At 44.3% G+C, this 15,675-nt stretch overlaps 1 pseudogene; it reads left to right on the forward strand.

Annotated features, from left to right (window-relative positions):
* The first annotated feature begins 1,432 nt into the window (after positions 1 to 1,432).
* Positions 1,433 to 15,562, forward strand: LOC120961933 (uncharacterized; annotated as a pseudogene).
* Positions 15,563 to 15,675: the final 113 nt, after the last annotated feature.

The following is a 15,675-nucleotide window of genomic DNA, read 5'->3' on the forward strand; positions in this document are numbered from 1 at the left end:
TAGATGTTAGAAGGCTTATCTCACTAGCATAATGAATAACAGAGTTTAGCCAGCAGAAAAACTAAATTGATCTAAACAAAATCTAAATGAAAAACATATCAAGTTCATGCCAAGGGGTTTTGTCGAAATCAAGATATGATTATGTCAAGATATGCAACAAATTTGTCAACAACATTATCATGCCTACTTTAGTGCGACATAACATCAGGTTAAATGTTTTCAACATGGCAACACGCTGGATATATTGAAAGTAGACATGGAGATGCTCAAATTCATATATAAAGTTATTCCATATGAAGCTTGGTTGATTTACTATGCATTTTACAAAATGCAAGTTCTGTTGACAAACTTGGTGAAATTAACGTGTCAATCTGGCAGAACATTGCCTTAGATACTATAGTGTTTCAAAACATAGCGATGTAAATATTTAGTGGGTATGAAAATGACATGGACTTAAGGTAGACATAAAATTTTCCAACTTTCATAGTTAGATCATATTCATATGATGTCAGGATTAATTACTATGGATCTTACAAAATGTAACTTTCTATAACAGAAGTTCACTTATATCATGTTAGTCACTTAGATGCAAGAAATGAACATGTTAAAGATGATTAACATGGCAAGCATAGGCATGGCGTGAAAGTACACATTATGCAGTGCAAAACTCATGTAGGTTGCAAATGCGTAAGAGCTATAGGTCAATGGCTATCATCATGTCAAGTTTGTAAATTTTAACAAATTCTGTCAGTTATATTATGACATACTTTTGCAACAGGGTTTTCATCAAGCAAATTGATCCTAACATAGATGAAAATGCCACCATTGCGTAGAACACGGAAAAATGTGCAACATTCATATAAGGCACGTTTTCGTCGGATTCACGGATTAAAAGTTACAACAGTTTTAATATAAGATAGTGCAACTCCTTTCAGTTAGGCGCTGCACTAGACTGTGCAGCTCCTTTCTGTTAGGCACTGCACTACATTGTGCAACTCCTTTCAGTTAGGCATTGCACAACCAGGAGTGGGGCCCGAGCTGCCACGCTGGACCGGCGTGTGGCGCCTAAGAGCGAGGCGCTGCACAGTATAGTGTGGCGCCTATCTGTCGGGCGCCACTCGAAACGGCCAGCTCAGTGAAATTTTTTCGAAAGCAGTTCAGAATGTGAATTCTTTTCGTCCTCAGGTCAAATATGTGTTTTTTGCCCAATTAGACTAGTCCAGCGGTCGGCTTCTGGCCACAAAATTCCATGAACAAGACCTGATTGAATGATTGAACGCCTCGTGCTTTGACCGTGGACTCCCTGGGGCTTGTAGAATGTGGCCAAACGTCTCTGCTAGTGTGGCTCTGCTACATAGCTAAATACTAGTCACACTCAGATCTAGTACTTCATATGATGCTTCCCCAGCTACCCAGCACTTGTACTTCCAGCATGTGTCACATAACCATTCTCTTGTTCACCACCCTCATCATCATAGCCATCACTTCCTTTTCACAAACGGTGTATGCACTAGCGCTACAACCCCACAATGCCTATGGCGGCGGCTGCATACCAGCCGAGAGGGCCTCCTTGCTCTCCTTCCATAGGGGCATCACACGCGATAGCGCTGGTGTCCTCGCTTCGTGGCAAGGACAGGATTGCTGCCGGTGGAGGGGCGTCAGCTGCAGCAACCAAACAGGCCATGTCATCAAGCTTCACCTTCCCAATAAAAGTCCGGACCCTGGCATCGTTTATTATCCGTGTGACAAAGGTAATTCATTGGTCGGAGAGATAAGTCCCTCTCTGCTTTCCTTGATGCATCTAGAGCACATGGATCTTAGCATGAACTGTTTGCTAGGGCCAAATAGCCATATTCCTCACTTATTGGGCTCCATGGAGAACTTGAGATATCTAAACCTCTCTGGCATTCCATTTACCGGTAGAGTTCCTTCTCAGCTTGGTAACCTGTCCAAGTCGCAGCATCTTGACCTTGGCGAGGGTTATTCTGGAATGTACTCAACTGAAATTACCTGGCTAACAAAGCTACCTTTGCAGCAATACCTTAGCATGAACACAATAAAGCTCTCAAGGATAGCTGACTGGCCTCATACGTTGAATATGGTTCCATCACTAAGGGTCATTAACATTGCTGAATGTTCACTTGATACTGCAAGCCAATCACTTCCCTACCTTAACCTCACGAAACTTGAGAAGCTTGATCTATCTTATAATAATTGGACCACTCAATTGCATCAAGTTGGTTTTGGAATGTGACGAGCCTCAAATACCTCAGTCTTCGTTGGAATTCGGATGCAAATTGGTTATTTGGCAAACTTCCCGACGCACTAGGAAACATGACGTCACTCAGAGTCCTTGATGTGCCAGTTACCAATCTGAATGAGACTGCGAACCTTCAAAGTCTTCTTAAAAATCTTTGTTGTTTGGAAATCCTCGACCTTTCTGGAAATGTCTTGAATGGAGATATAGTGGCCTTGATGGAGGGGTTGCCACGATGCGCATGGAAAAACTACTAGGGCTAGATTTCAGTGTTAACAAAATCATTGGACCCTGCCAAATCTTATGAGGGAATTCAGAAGCTTGAGCATGCTTGACCTGTCCGACAACAACCTTGTTGGACCTATACCACCAGTGGTTTGGAATTTGACGCATTTAACCTTACTTAAACTTGGCTGGAATCAGCTCAACGGGAATGTACCAACTGAAATTGGTTCCCTTAGTGCTCTGACTGTTTTAGAGATAAGAGCCAACAATTTGACCGGAGGTATTCCAGCCGAGCTTGGAAAATTGAAGCATTTGGCGACCCTTCGGCTCAGAGGCAACAAAATTACTGGACCTATTCCACTAGAGGTTATGCATTCAACTAGCTTAACCATGCTAGACCTCTCCAGTAATCACCTCAATGGAAGTGTGCCCACTGAATTAGGTTCTCTGAAGAAGTTGGTCCATCTGTACCTAGGCGGCAACGACCTTAGTGGTGTGATCACGGAAGAACACTTTGCAAACTTAACAAGTTTATTGAACATATACTTGTCTTCCAATAATTTGAAGATTGTAGTGTACTCACATTGGCGCCCTCCCTTTAGGCTACAGTTCACAGATTTTGCATCTTGAGAAATAGGTCCTCTTGTTCGGGAACGTAGTAATTTCCAAAATTTTCCTACGCACACACAAGATCATGGTGATGCATAGCAACGAGAGGGGAGAGTGTTGTCCACGTACCCTCGTAGACCGACAGCGGAAGCGTTATCACAACGCGGTTGATGTAGTCGTACGTCTTCATGATCCGACTGATCAAGTACCGAATGCACGGCACCTCCGAGTTCTACACACGTTCAGCTCGATGACGTCCCTCGAACTCCGATCCAGCCGAGTGTTGAGGGAGAGTTTCGTCAGCACGACGGCATGGTGACGATGATGATGTTCCACCGACGCAGGGCTTCGCCTAAGCTCCGCAACTGTATTATCGAGGTGTAATATGGTGGAGGGGGGCACCGCACACGGCTAAAATATCGTATATCAAGTGTGTCTTTGGGGTGCCCCCCTGCCCCCGTATATAAAGGAGCAAGGAGGAAAGGGCCGGCCAAGGGGAGATGGCGCACCCAAGGGGGGAGTCCTACTCCCACCGGGAGTAGGACTCCTCCTTTCCTTGTGGGAGTAGGAGAAGGGAAGGGGAAAGGAGAAAGAAGGAAGGGGGCGCCCCCCTCCCTAGTCCAATTCGGACTAGCCCATGGGGAGGGGTGCGGCCACCCTTTGGGGTCTTTTTCTCCTTTCCCGTATGGCCCATTAAGGCCCAATATGAATTCCCGTAACTCTCCGGTACTCCGAAAAATACCCGAATCACTCGGAACCTTTCCGAAGTCCGAATATAGTCGTCCAATATATCGATCTTCACGTCTCGGCCATTTCGAGACTCCTCGTCATGTCCCCGATCTCATCCGGGACTCCGAACGCCTTCGGTACATCAAAACTCAATAAAACTGTCATCGTAACGTTAAGCGTGCGGACCCTACGGGTTCGAGAACTATGTAGACATGACCGAGACACCTCTCCGGTCAATAACCAATAGCGGGACCTGGATGCCCATATTGGCTCCCACATATTCTACGAAGATCTTTATCGGTCAGACCGCATAACAACATACGTTGTTCCCTTTGTCATCGGTATGTTACTTGCCCGAGATTCGATCGTCGGTATCTCGATACCTAGTTCAATCTCGTTACCGGCAAGTCTCTTTACTCGTTCCGTAATACATCATCCCGCAACTAACTCATTAGTCACAATGCTTGCAAGGCTTATAGTGATGTGCATTACCGAGTGGGCCCAGAGATACCTCTCCGACAATCGGAGTGACAAATCCTAATCTCGAAATACGCCAACCCAACAAGTACCTTTGGAGACACCTGTAGAGCACCTTTATAATCACCCATTTACGTTGTGACGTTTGGTGGCACACAAAGTGTTCCTCCGGTAAACGGGGGTTTCATAACCTCATAGTCATAGGAACATGTATGAGTCATGAAGAAAGCAAGAGCAACATACTAAACGATCGGGTGCTAAGCTAACGGAATGGGTCAAGTCAATCACGTCATTCTCCTAATGAGGTGATCCCGTTAATCAAATGACAACCCATGTCTATGGCTAGGAAACATAACCATCTTTGATTAACGAGCTAGTCAAGTAGAGGCATACTAGTGACACTCTGTTTGTCTATGTATTCACACATGTATTATGTTTCCGGTTAATACAATTCTAGCATGAATAATAAACATTTATCATGATATAAGGAAATAAATAATACTTTGTTATTGCCTCTAGGGCATATTTCCTTCAGTCTCCCACTTGTACTAGAGTCAATAATCTAGTTCACATCGCCATGTGATTTAACATCAATAATTCACATCACCATGTGATTAACACCAATAGTTCACATCTCTATGTGGCCAACACTCAAAGGGTTTACTAGAGTCAATAATCTAGTTAACATCGCTATGTGATTAACACCCAAAGAGTACTAAGGTGTGATCATGTTTTGATTGTGAGATAATTTTAGTTCAACGGGTCTGTCACATTCAGATCCATAAGTATTTTGCAAATTTCTATGTCTACAATGCTCTGCACGGAGCTACTCTAGCTAATTGCTCCCACTTTCAATATGTATCTAGACTGAGACTTAGAGTCATCTACATTAGTGTCAAAACTTGCATCGACGTAACCCTTTACGACGAACCTTTTGTCACTTCCATAATCGAGAAACATATCCTTATTCCACTAAGGATAATTTTGACCGCTGTCCAGTGATCTACTCCTAGATCACTATTGTACCCCCTTGCCAAAATCAGTGTAGGGTATACAATAGATCTGGTATACAGCATGGCATACTTTATAGAACCTATGGCCAAGGCATAGGGAATGACTTTCATTCTCTTTCTATCTTCTGCCGTGGTCGGGTTTTGAGTCTTACTCAATTTCACACCTTGTAACACAGGCTAGAACTCTTTCTTTGACTGTTCTATTTTGAACTACTTCAAAATCTTGTTAAGGTATGTACTTATTGAAAAAAAACTTATCAAGCGTCTTGATCTATCTCTATAGATCTTGATGCTCAATATATAAGCAGCTTCACCGAGGTCTTTCTTTGAAAAACTCCTTTCAAACACTCCTTTGTGCTTTGCAGAATAATTCTACATTATTTCCGATCAACAATATGTCATTCACATATACTTATCAGAAATGTTGTAGTGCTCCCACTCACTTTCTTGTAAATACAGGCTTCACCGCAAGTCTGTATAAAACTATATCCTTTGATCAACTTATCAAAGCGTATATTCCAACTCCGAGATGCTTGCACCAGTCCATAGATGGATCGCTGGAGCTTGCATATTTTGTTAGCACTTTTAGGATTGACAAAACTTCCTGGTTGCATCATATACAACTCTTCTTTAATAAATTCATTAAGGAATGCAGTTTTGTTTATCCATTTGCCATATTTCATAAAATGCGGCAATTGCTAACATGATTCGGACAGACTTAAGCATAGATACGAGTGAGAAACTCTCATCGTAGTCAACACTTTGAACTTGTCGAAAAACCTTTTTGCGACAATTCTAGCTTTGTAGATAGTAACACTACTATCAGCGTCCGTCTTCCTCTTGAAGATCCATTTATTCTCAATTGCTTGCCGATCATCGGGCAAGTCAACCAAAGTTCACACTTTGTTCTCATACATGGATCTCATCTCAGATTTCATGGCCTCAAGCCATTTTGTGGAATCTGGGCTCACCATCGCTTCTTCATAGTTCGTAGGTTTCTCATGGTCTAGTAACATAACCTCCAGAACAGGATTACCGTACCACTCTGGTGCGGATCTTACTCTGGTTTACCTACGAGGTTTGGTAGTAACTTGATCTGAAGTTACATGATCATCATCATTAACTTCCTCACTAATTGGTGTAGGAGTCACAGGAACAGATTTCTGTGATGAACTACTTTCCAATAAGGGAGCAGGTACAGTTACCTCATCAAGTTCTACTTTCCTCCCACTCACTTCTTTCGAGAGAAATTCCTTCTCTAGAAAGGATCCATTCTTAGCAACGAATGTCTTGCCTTCGGATCTGTGATAGAAGGTGTACCCAACTGTCTCCTTTGGGTATCCTATGAAGACACATTTCTCCGATTTGGGTTTGAGCTTATCAGGATGAAACCTTTTCACATAAGCATCGCAACCCCAAACTTTTAAGAAACGACAACTTTGGTTTCTTGCTAAACCACAGTTCATAAGGCGTCATCTTAACGGATTTTGATGGCGCCCTATTTAACGTGAATGCAGCTGTCTCTAATGCATAACCCCAAAACGATAGTGGTAGAAAGGTAAGAGACATCATATATCGCACCATATCTAATAAAGTACGGTTACGATGTTCGGACACACCATTACACCGTGGTGTTCCAGGTGGCGTGAATTTGTGAAACTATTCCACATTGTTTTAATTGAAGACCAAACTCGTAACTCAAATATTTGTCTCCGCGATCAAATCATAGAATCCTTATTTTCTCGTCACGATGATTTTCTACTTCACTCTGAAATTCTTTGAACTTTTCAAATGCTTCAGACTTTATGTTTCATCAAGTAGATATACCCATATCTGCTCAAATCATCTGTGAAGGTCAGAAAATAATGATACCTGCTACGAGCCTCAATATTCATCGGACCACATACATCTGTATGTATGATTTCCAACAAATCTGTTGCTCTCTCCATAGTTCCGGAGAACGGCGTTTTTAGTCATCTTGCCCATGAGGCACGGTTCGCAAGCATCAAGTGATTCATAATCAAGTGATTCCAAAATCCCATCAGTATGGAGTTTCTTCATGCGCTTTACACCAATATGACCTAAACGGCAGTGCCACAAATAAGTTGCACTATCATTATTAACTTTGCATCTTTTGGTTTCATTATTATGAATATGTGTATCACTACGATCGAGATCCAACAAACCATTTTCGTTGGTGTGTATGACCATAGAAGGTTTTTATTCATGTAAACAGAACAACAATTGTTCTCTAACTTAAATGAATAACCGTATTGCAATAAACATGATCAAATCATATTCATGCTCAACGCAAACACCAAATAACACTTATTTAGTTTCAACACTAATCCCGAAAGTATAGGGAGTGTGCGATGATGATCATATCAATCTTGGAACTACTTCCAACACACATCGTCACCTCGCCTTTTACTAGTCTCTGTTTATTCTGCAACTCCCGTTTTCGAGTTACTACTCTTTAGCAACTGAACCAGTATCAAATACTGAGGGGTTGCTATAAACACTAGTAAGTACACATCAATAACATGTATATCCAATATACCTTTGTTCACTTTGCCATCCTTCTTATCCACCAAATACTTGGGCCAGTTCCGCCTCCAGTGACCAGTCCCTTTGCAGTAGAAGCACTTAGTCTCAGGCTTAGGTACAGACTTGGGCTTCTTCACTTGAGTAGCAACTTGCTTGCCGTTCTTTTTGAAGTTCCCCTTCTTCCCTTTGCCCTTTTCTTGAAACTAGTGGTCTCGTCAACCATCAACACTTGATGTTTTTCTTGATTTCTACCTTCGTCGATTTCAGCATCATGAAGAGCTCGGGAATTACTTTCGTCATCCCTTGCATACTATAGTTCATCACGAAGTTCTACTAACTTGGTGATGGTGACTAGAGAATTCTGTCAATCACTATTTTATCTGGAAGATAAACTCCCACTTGATTCAAGCGATTGTAGTACCCAGACAATCTGAGCACATGCTCACTAGTTGAGCGATTCTCCTCCATCTTTTAGCTATAGAACTTGTTGGAGACTCCATATCTCTCAACTCGGGTATTTGCTTGAAATATTAACTTCAACTCCTGGAACATCTCATATGGTCCATGACGTTCAAAACGTCTTTGAAGTCCTGATTCTAAGCCGTTAAGCATGGTGCACTAAACTATCAAGTAGTCATCATATTGAGCTAGCCAAACGTTCATAACGTCTGCATCTGCTCCTGCAATAGGTCTGTCACCTAGCGGTGCATCAAGGACATAATTCTTCTGTGCAGCAATGAGGATAATCCTCAGATCACGGATCCAATCCGCATCTTTGCTACTAACATCTTTCAACATAATTTTTCTCTAGGAACATATCAAGAATAAACACAGGGAAGCAACAACGCGAGCCATTGATCTACATAATTTGCAAAATACTATCAGGACTAAGTTCATGATAAATTCAAGTTCAATTAATCATATTACTTCAGAACTCCCACTTAGATAGACATCCCTCTAATCATCTAAGTGATTACGTGATCCAAATCAACTAAACCATGTCCGATTAACACGTGAGATGGAGTAGTTTCAATGGTGAACATCACTATGTTGATCATATCTACTATATGATTCACGCTCGACCTTTCGGTCTCTGTGTTCCGAGGCCATATCTGTATATGCTAGGCTCGTCAAGTTTAACCTGAGTATTCCGCGTGTGCAACTGTTTTGCACCCGTTGTATTTGAACGTAGAGCCTATCACACCCGATCATCACGTGTTGTCTCAGCACGAAGAACTTTCGCAACGGTGCATACTCAGGGAGAACACTTTTATCTTGAAATTTTAGTGAGAGATCATCTTATAATGCTACCGTCAATCAAAGCAAGATAAGATGCATAAAGGATTAACATCACATGCAATCAATATAAGTGATATGATATGGTCATCATCATCTTGTGCTTGTGATCTCCATCTCCGAAGCACCGTGCTTGTGATCTCCATCTCCGAAGCACCGTCATGATCACCATCGTCACCGGCGCGACACCTTGATCTCCATCGTAGTATCGTTGTCGTCTCACCAACTAATTGCTTTTACGACTATCTCTATCGCTTAGTCATAAAGTAAAACTATTACATGGCGATTGCATTTCATACAATAAAGCGACAACCATATGGCACCTGCCAGTTGCCGATAACTCGGTTACAAAACATGATCATCTCATACAACAAATTATATCACATCATGTCTTGACCATATCACATCACAACATGCCCTGCAAAAACAAGTTAGACGTCCTCTACTTTGTTGTTGCAAGTTTTACGTGGCTGCTACGGGCTTAGCAAGAACCGTTCTTACCTACGCATCAAAACCACAACGATAGTTTGTCAAGTTGGTGTTGTTTTAACCTTCGCAAGGAATGGGCGTAGCCACACTCGGTTCAACTAAAGTGAGAGAGACAGACACCCGCCAGCCACCTTTAAGCAACGAGTGCTCGCAACGGTGAAACCAATCTCGCGTAAGAGTAATGTCGGTCCGGGCCGCTTCATCTCACAATACCGCTGAACCAAAGTATGACATGCTGGTAAGCAGTATGACTTATATCGCCCACAACTCACTTGTGTTCTAGTCGTGCATAGCATCAACGCATAAAACCAGGCTCGGATGCCACTGTTGGGGAACGTAGTAATTTCAAAAAAATTCCTACGCACACACAAAATCATGGTGATGCATAGCAACAAGAGGGGAGAGTGTTGTCCACATACCCTCATAGACCGACAACGGAAGCATTATCACAACGCGGTTGATGTAGTCGTACGTCTTCACGATCCGACCGATCAAGTACCGAACGCACGGCACCTCCGAGTTCTAAACACGTTCAGCTCGATGACGTCCCTCGAACTCCGATCCAGCCGAGTGTTGAGGGAGAGTTTTGTCAGCACGACGGCGTGGTGACGATGATGATGTTCCACCGACGCAGGGCTTCGCCTAAGCTCCGCAACGGTATTATCAAGGTGTAATATGGTGGAGGGGGGCACCGCACACGGCTAAAATATCGTATATCAAGTGTGTCTTTGGGGTGCCCCCCTGCCCCCGTATATAAAGGAGCAAGGAGGAAAGGGCCGGCCAAGGGGAGGTGGCGCGCCCAAGGGGGGAGTCCTACTCCCACCGGGAGTAGGACTCCTCCTTTCCTTGTGGGAGTAGGAGAAGGGAAGGGGAACGGAGAAAGAAGGAAGGGGGCGCCCCCCTCACTAGTCCAATTCGGACTAGCCCATGGGGAGGGGTGCGGCCACCCTTTGGGGTCTTTTTCTCCTTTCCCGTATGGCCCATTAAGGCCCAATATGAATTCCCGTAACTCTCCGGTACTCCGAAAAATACCCGAACCACTCGGAACCTTTCCGAAGTCCGAATATAGTCATCCAATATATCGATCTTTACGTATCGGTCATTTCGAGACTCCTCGTCATGTCCCCGGTCTCATCCGGGACTCCGAACTCCTTCGGTACATCAAAACTCAATAAAACTGTCATCGTAACGTTAAGCGTGCGGACCCTACGGGTTCGAGAACTATGTAGACATGACCGAGACACCTCTCCGGTCAATAACCAACAGCGGGACCTGGATGCCCATATTGGCTCCCACATATTCTATGAATATCTTTATCGGTCAGACCGCATAACAACATACGTTGTTCCCTTTGTCATCGGTATGTTACTTGCCCGAGATTCGATCGTCGGTATCTCGATACCTAGTTCAATCTCGTTACCGGCAAGTCTCTTTACTCGTTCCGTAATACATCATCCCGCAACTAACTCATTAGTCACAATGCTTGCAAGGCTTATAGTGATGTGCATTACCGAGTGGGCCCAGAGATACCTCTCCGACAATCGGAGTGACAAATCCTAATCTCGAAATACGCCAACCCAACAAGTACCTTTGGAGACACCTGTAGAGCACCTTTATAATCACCCATTTACGTTGTGACGTTTGGTAGCACACAAAGTGTTCCTCCGGTAAATGGGGGTTGCATAATCTCATAGTCATAGGAACATGTATGAGTCATGAAGAAAGCAACAGCAACATACTAAACGATCGGGTGCTAAGCTAACGGAATGGGTCAAGTCAATCACGTCATTCTCCTAATGAGGTGATCCCGTTAATCAAATGACAACTCATGTCTATGGCTAGGAAACATAACCATCTTTGATTAACGAGCTAGTCAAGTAGAGGCATAATAGTGACACTCTGTTTGTCTATGTATTCACACATGTATTATGTTTCAGGTTAATACAATTCTAGCATGAATCTTAAACATTTATCATGATATAAGGAAATAAATAATACTTTATTATTGCCTCTAGGGCATATTTCCTTCACCTCTCTTTCCAGCTTGGCTTCAGCAGCTGCGGGGAATCACCCATCTTGACATTTCAGGCACAGCTTTAGAGGACAAGTTTCCTGATTGGTTTTGGTATACATTTTCACAGAAAAGATATCTCGACGTCTCTAACAACCAAATGAGTGGCAGTTTACCAGCACATCTGGATGACATGGCTTTGGAAGAACTCCACCTAAGTTCAAACCGGCTCGCCGGGTCAATACCTTCGTTGCTGATAAAAATCACTAGGTTAGACATCTCCAACAACAAATTTTCAGGAGTAATACCATCAAATTTTGAAGCCTCCAATCTTGAAATGTTGCTGATCTATTCAAATCGAATTGGTGCGTACATTCCAGATTCTATTTGCAAATTGCAACAATTATCGTATCTGGACTTGTCGAACAATTTTTTTTTAGGGTGAAATTCCTCAATGTTTTGACATCCAACAAATGAAATATCTTTTGCTCAGTAACAACAGTTTATCAAGAAGATTGTGTCAGCAACAGTGATCAAGACACAGAAGCAGCAGAGAACCAAGCACCAGGAGTGGGCCGGCCCAAGAGACAGCCTCGCCTGCCAGCTCGGCTGGCTGGCCCCGAATGGGCCCATGTGGGCAGTATACTTAAACCTAGCGATAGCGTGTGAGTGGGAACGGCTGGCAGGCTAGCTAACTTTCCCCTTTCGTGTTGTGCCGGGTAATCCTTCCTCCTCCTTCGATCCCCTCTCGATGAACTCGTGAATTGTAGCTTGATCCGGCGATAATGGAGGCGAGTTGAGTGAATTGTTGATTGTGTGCTAACAACCTGGTATCAGAGTCGTTCCGTCCTGGAGCTGCCTCAACACCACCACCGCACGCGCCTGGCAAATCGCCGACGAGCCGAGGCGATGGAACGGATCTCGCCGGAGACCAAGGCGATCTACAAGCTTCTCCGCGCCGACTTCGACACCGCCCTCGCCAAGAGCTCCTCCGAGCGTAGCGAAGAGATGGTCTCCGCGCTCGCGAAGCTGGATTCCAAGCTCGACCAGCTATCGGGGCAACTCGAGGATGTGAAGCTGTCCCTTGGAGTCGACATTGATGAACTGCGTGGGGAGATGGCCGCGGATCGGGGCGCTGCGTGGTCGCCCGCATCGCCAACGTCCCAAGGTCCCCCTTCGGCCACCACCAAGTCCACGGCTCCGGCAAGCGGCACCACGAGCCAGGAAGGGCTCCGACCGGAGGTCGATCCACGCCCAGCAACTCCCAAGTACATTCCGCCACCGGCCAGAGGTATGCAGCAGGACCAGATTGTGCTCAGGCAGCCGAATCAACCCCCGGAATTTTTTCGTCCCTTTGTTGTGGATTCTTCTGGTTTTGGTCCCTGGATCGAGTTACCCAAATTCGTTGGGACAAACCCCAAGTTGTGGCAGACCCGGTGTGAGGATTACTTCAAGTTCTGGAACACTCCAGTACATCAGTGTATCCCTTTCGCTACTTCTCTGTTTGAAGGTGCAGCAGCACAATGGCTTGAATCAGTCCAACGCCGCGCTCCGGGCATAGCGTGGCCTGAATTTTGTTCGTTGCTGCAATCTCGCTTTGGACGCAACAAGCATCAGCATATTCTCAGGCAAATGTTTAACATCTGCTAGACCAGCACAGTTGAGGATTACGTGGAGCGATTCTCAGAGTTGTTCGATCAGCTGACTGCATATGAGCCAAATCCCAGTCAGGTACATTATGTCACTCGATTCATGGAAGGGCTAGTGCCATCAGTCAGATTGCTGGTGGGAATTCAACAACCTTCAGATCTAGACGCAGCGTATGCTCTGGCTCTACTATCTGAAGAACTGGGAGATCACTCATTCCAGCCAACAGTTTCAGTCAGCGTCTCACAACAGGAAAAATTTCCAGCCATCTGCTTGCAGTGTTATTGTCAGTAAAGTAGTTGAGGACAAACATACAGCAGAAACAAGCCGTCCAGCTCCAGTTGAGGACCGCTGGTCAGCTCTTCGTGCTTATAGGAAATCTAAGGGACTCTGTTTCATTTGTGGAGAACGTTGGGCGAGAGATCACCGATGCAAACGGGAAGTTCAGCTGCACATAGTACAAGAGATGTTGGAATATGTGCAGAATATGCCAGTAGAATCAAGTGACACTGAAGCTGAGAGTACTGGAGAAGTCAATGCGATTTGCATTTCAGCTGCAGCATTGGGAGATCCATCTGTTCCGGTGATTGCAACTATGAAACTGACAGTACAGTTGCAAGGACACAAGCTCACTTTCCTGGTTGACTCGGGGAGCACTCACTCCTTCCTGGATGGTGCTGTTGCTGCTAAAATTAAGGGGGTTGCTGATATGCCTGTTAAAATGGTTAAGGTTGCTAATGGGAATTTAGTTCCCTGCAGCCAGCAGCTGCTGTCAGGATCTTGGTCAACAGATGGGCACAAGTTCACCAGTGACTTTAAGATCTTTCCTCTGGGATCTTATAATGGAATTCTGGGTTTAGATTGGTTGGCCACCCATAGCCCCATGCAAGTGGACTGGGCTGAACATTGGTTATCTTTTGACCTGAATGGTACTACTGTCACATTACTAGGTGAAGATGCTACTCCTAGTTTCTTGGCCATGATTGAACTGTCATCGCTGCTCTCTTACAAAGGCATAGAACAAACTGAGTTACCCGTTGAAATTAAAGAAATTCTCAACACTTACGCTACTGTGTTTGAAGCTCCTTCTGGCCTTCCACCTAGAAGAAAATATGATCACACTATCCCACTTATTCCAGGGCTTCACCTGTTTCTATCAGACCATACAGGCTTCCACCTGCCCTCAAGGATGAGATGGAGAAGCAAGTTAAGGAGATGTTGGATTCGGGTATCATCCGACATAGCACTAGTGCTTTTTCGTCGCCCATGATTATGGTTCAGAAGAAAGATAAGACCTGGAGACCAGTCTTTGACTACAGACACTTAAATGCAATAATTATAAAGAGCAAATACCCTATTCCTGTCATTGACGAGGTGCTGGACGAATTAGCTGGATCCTGTTGGTTTTCTAAGCTCGGTCTCAGAGCTGGTACCACCAAATTCACTTTGCTCCTGGTGAAGAACATAAAACAGCTTTTCAAACACACTTTGGGCACTTTGAGTTCCTGGTTGTGTCTTTTGGGCTGACTGGTGGTCCAAACACCTTCCATTTTGCCATGAATGACACTCCGTCCCCATGCCTTAGAGAATTTGCCATATCATTCTTTGACGATATCTTAATTTTCAGTGCAACCTATGCTCTCCATTTGGAACACCTGGAGTGGAAAGTGAAGTTGTCAAAGTGTGCTTTTGCTCAAACTCAGATCAGTTATTTGGGCCACATCATCAGCAGTCAAGGGGTTGCAACTGATCCTGAAAAGATTACAAGCATTCAAGAGTGGCCTGTACCTCTGTCTGCTAAGGAGGTGAGAGGAATTTTGGGTCTAGCTGGTTATTACAGGAAATTCATAGCTCGTTATGGTCTCATTAGCAAACCTCTTACCAATTTGCTCAAGAAAGGGGTGCCGTTCCACTGGACAAGCACTGAACAACAAGCTTTTACAGCCCTCAAACAAGCACTGATATCAGCACCGGTACTGGCTCTTCCAGATTTCTCTAAACAGTTTGTTATTGAAACTGATGCTTGTGACATAGGAGTGGGTGCAGTGTTGATGCAGGAAGGGCACCCACTGGCGTATGTGAGCAAGGCCTTGGGCCCAAGGAATCAAATGCTATCGGTTTATGAGAAACAATATCTGGCAATTTTGCTGGCTATGGGACACTGGCGTCAGTATCTGCAATTGTCTGAATTCATTATCAAAACAGATTAGCGCAGTTTGTCTGAACAACGACTGCATACCAAGTGGCAGCAGAAAGCCCTAACTAAGCTGCTAGGGTTACAATACAGTATTGTCTATAAAAAAGGAGTGGAAAATCATGCTGCGGATGCCCTGTCCAGGAAGCCACACACTTCTGCTGAAACTATGCCTGAACTA

The sequence above is a fragment of the Aegilops tauschii genome, chromosome 5, assembly GCF_002575655.3.
Source record: "Aegilops tauschii subsp. strangulata cultivar AL8/78 chromosome 5, Aet v6.0, whole genome shotgun sequence".
Lineage (NCBI taxonomy): Eukaryota > Viridiplantae > Streptophyta > Magnoliopsida > Poales > Poaceae > Aegilops > Aegilops tauschii.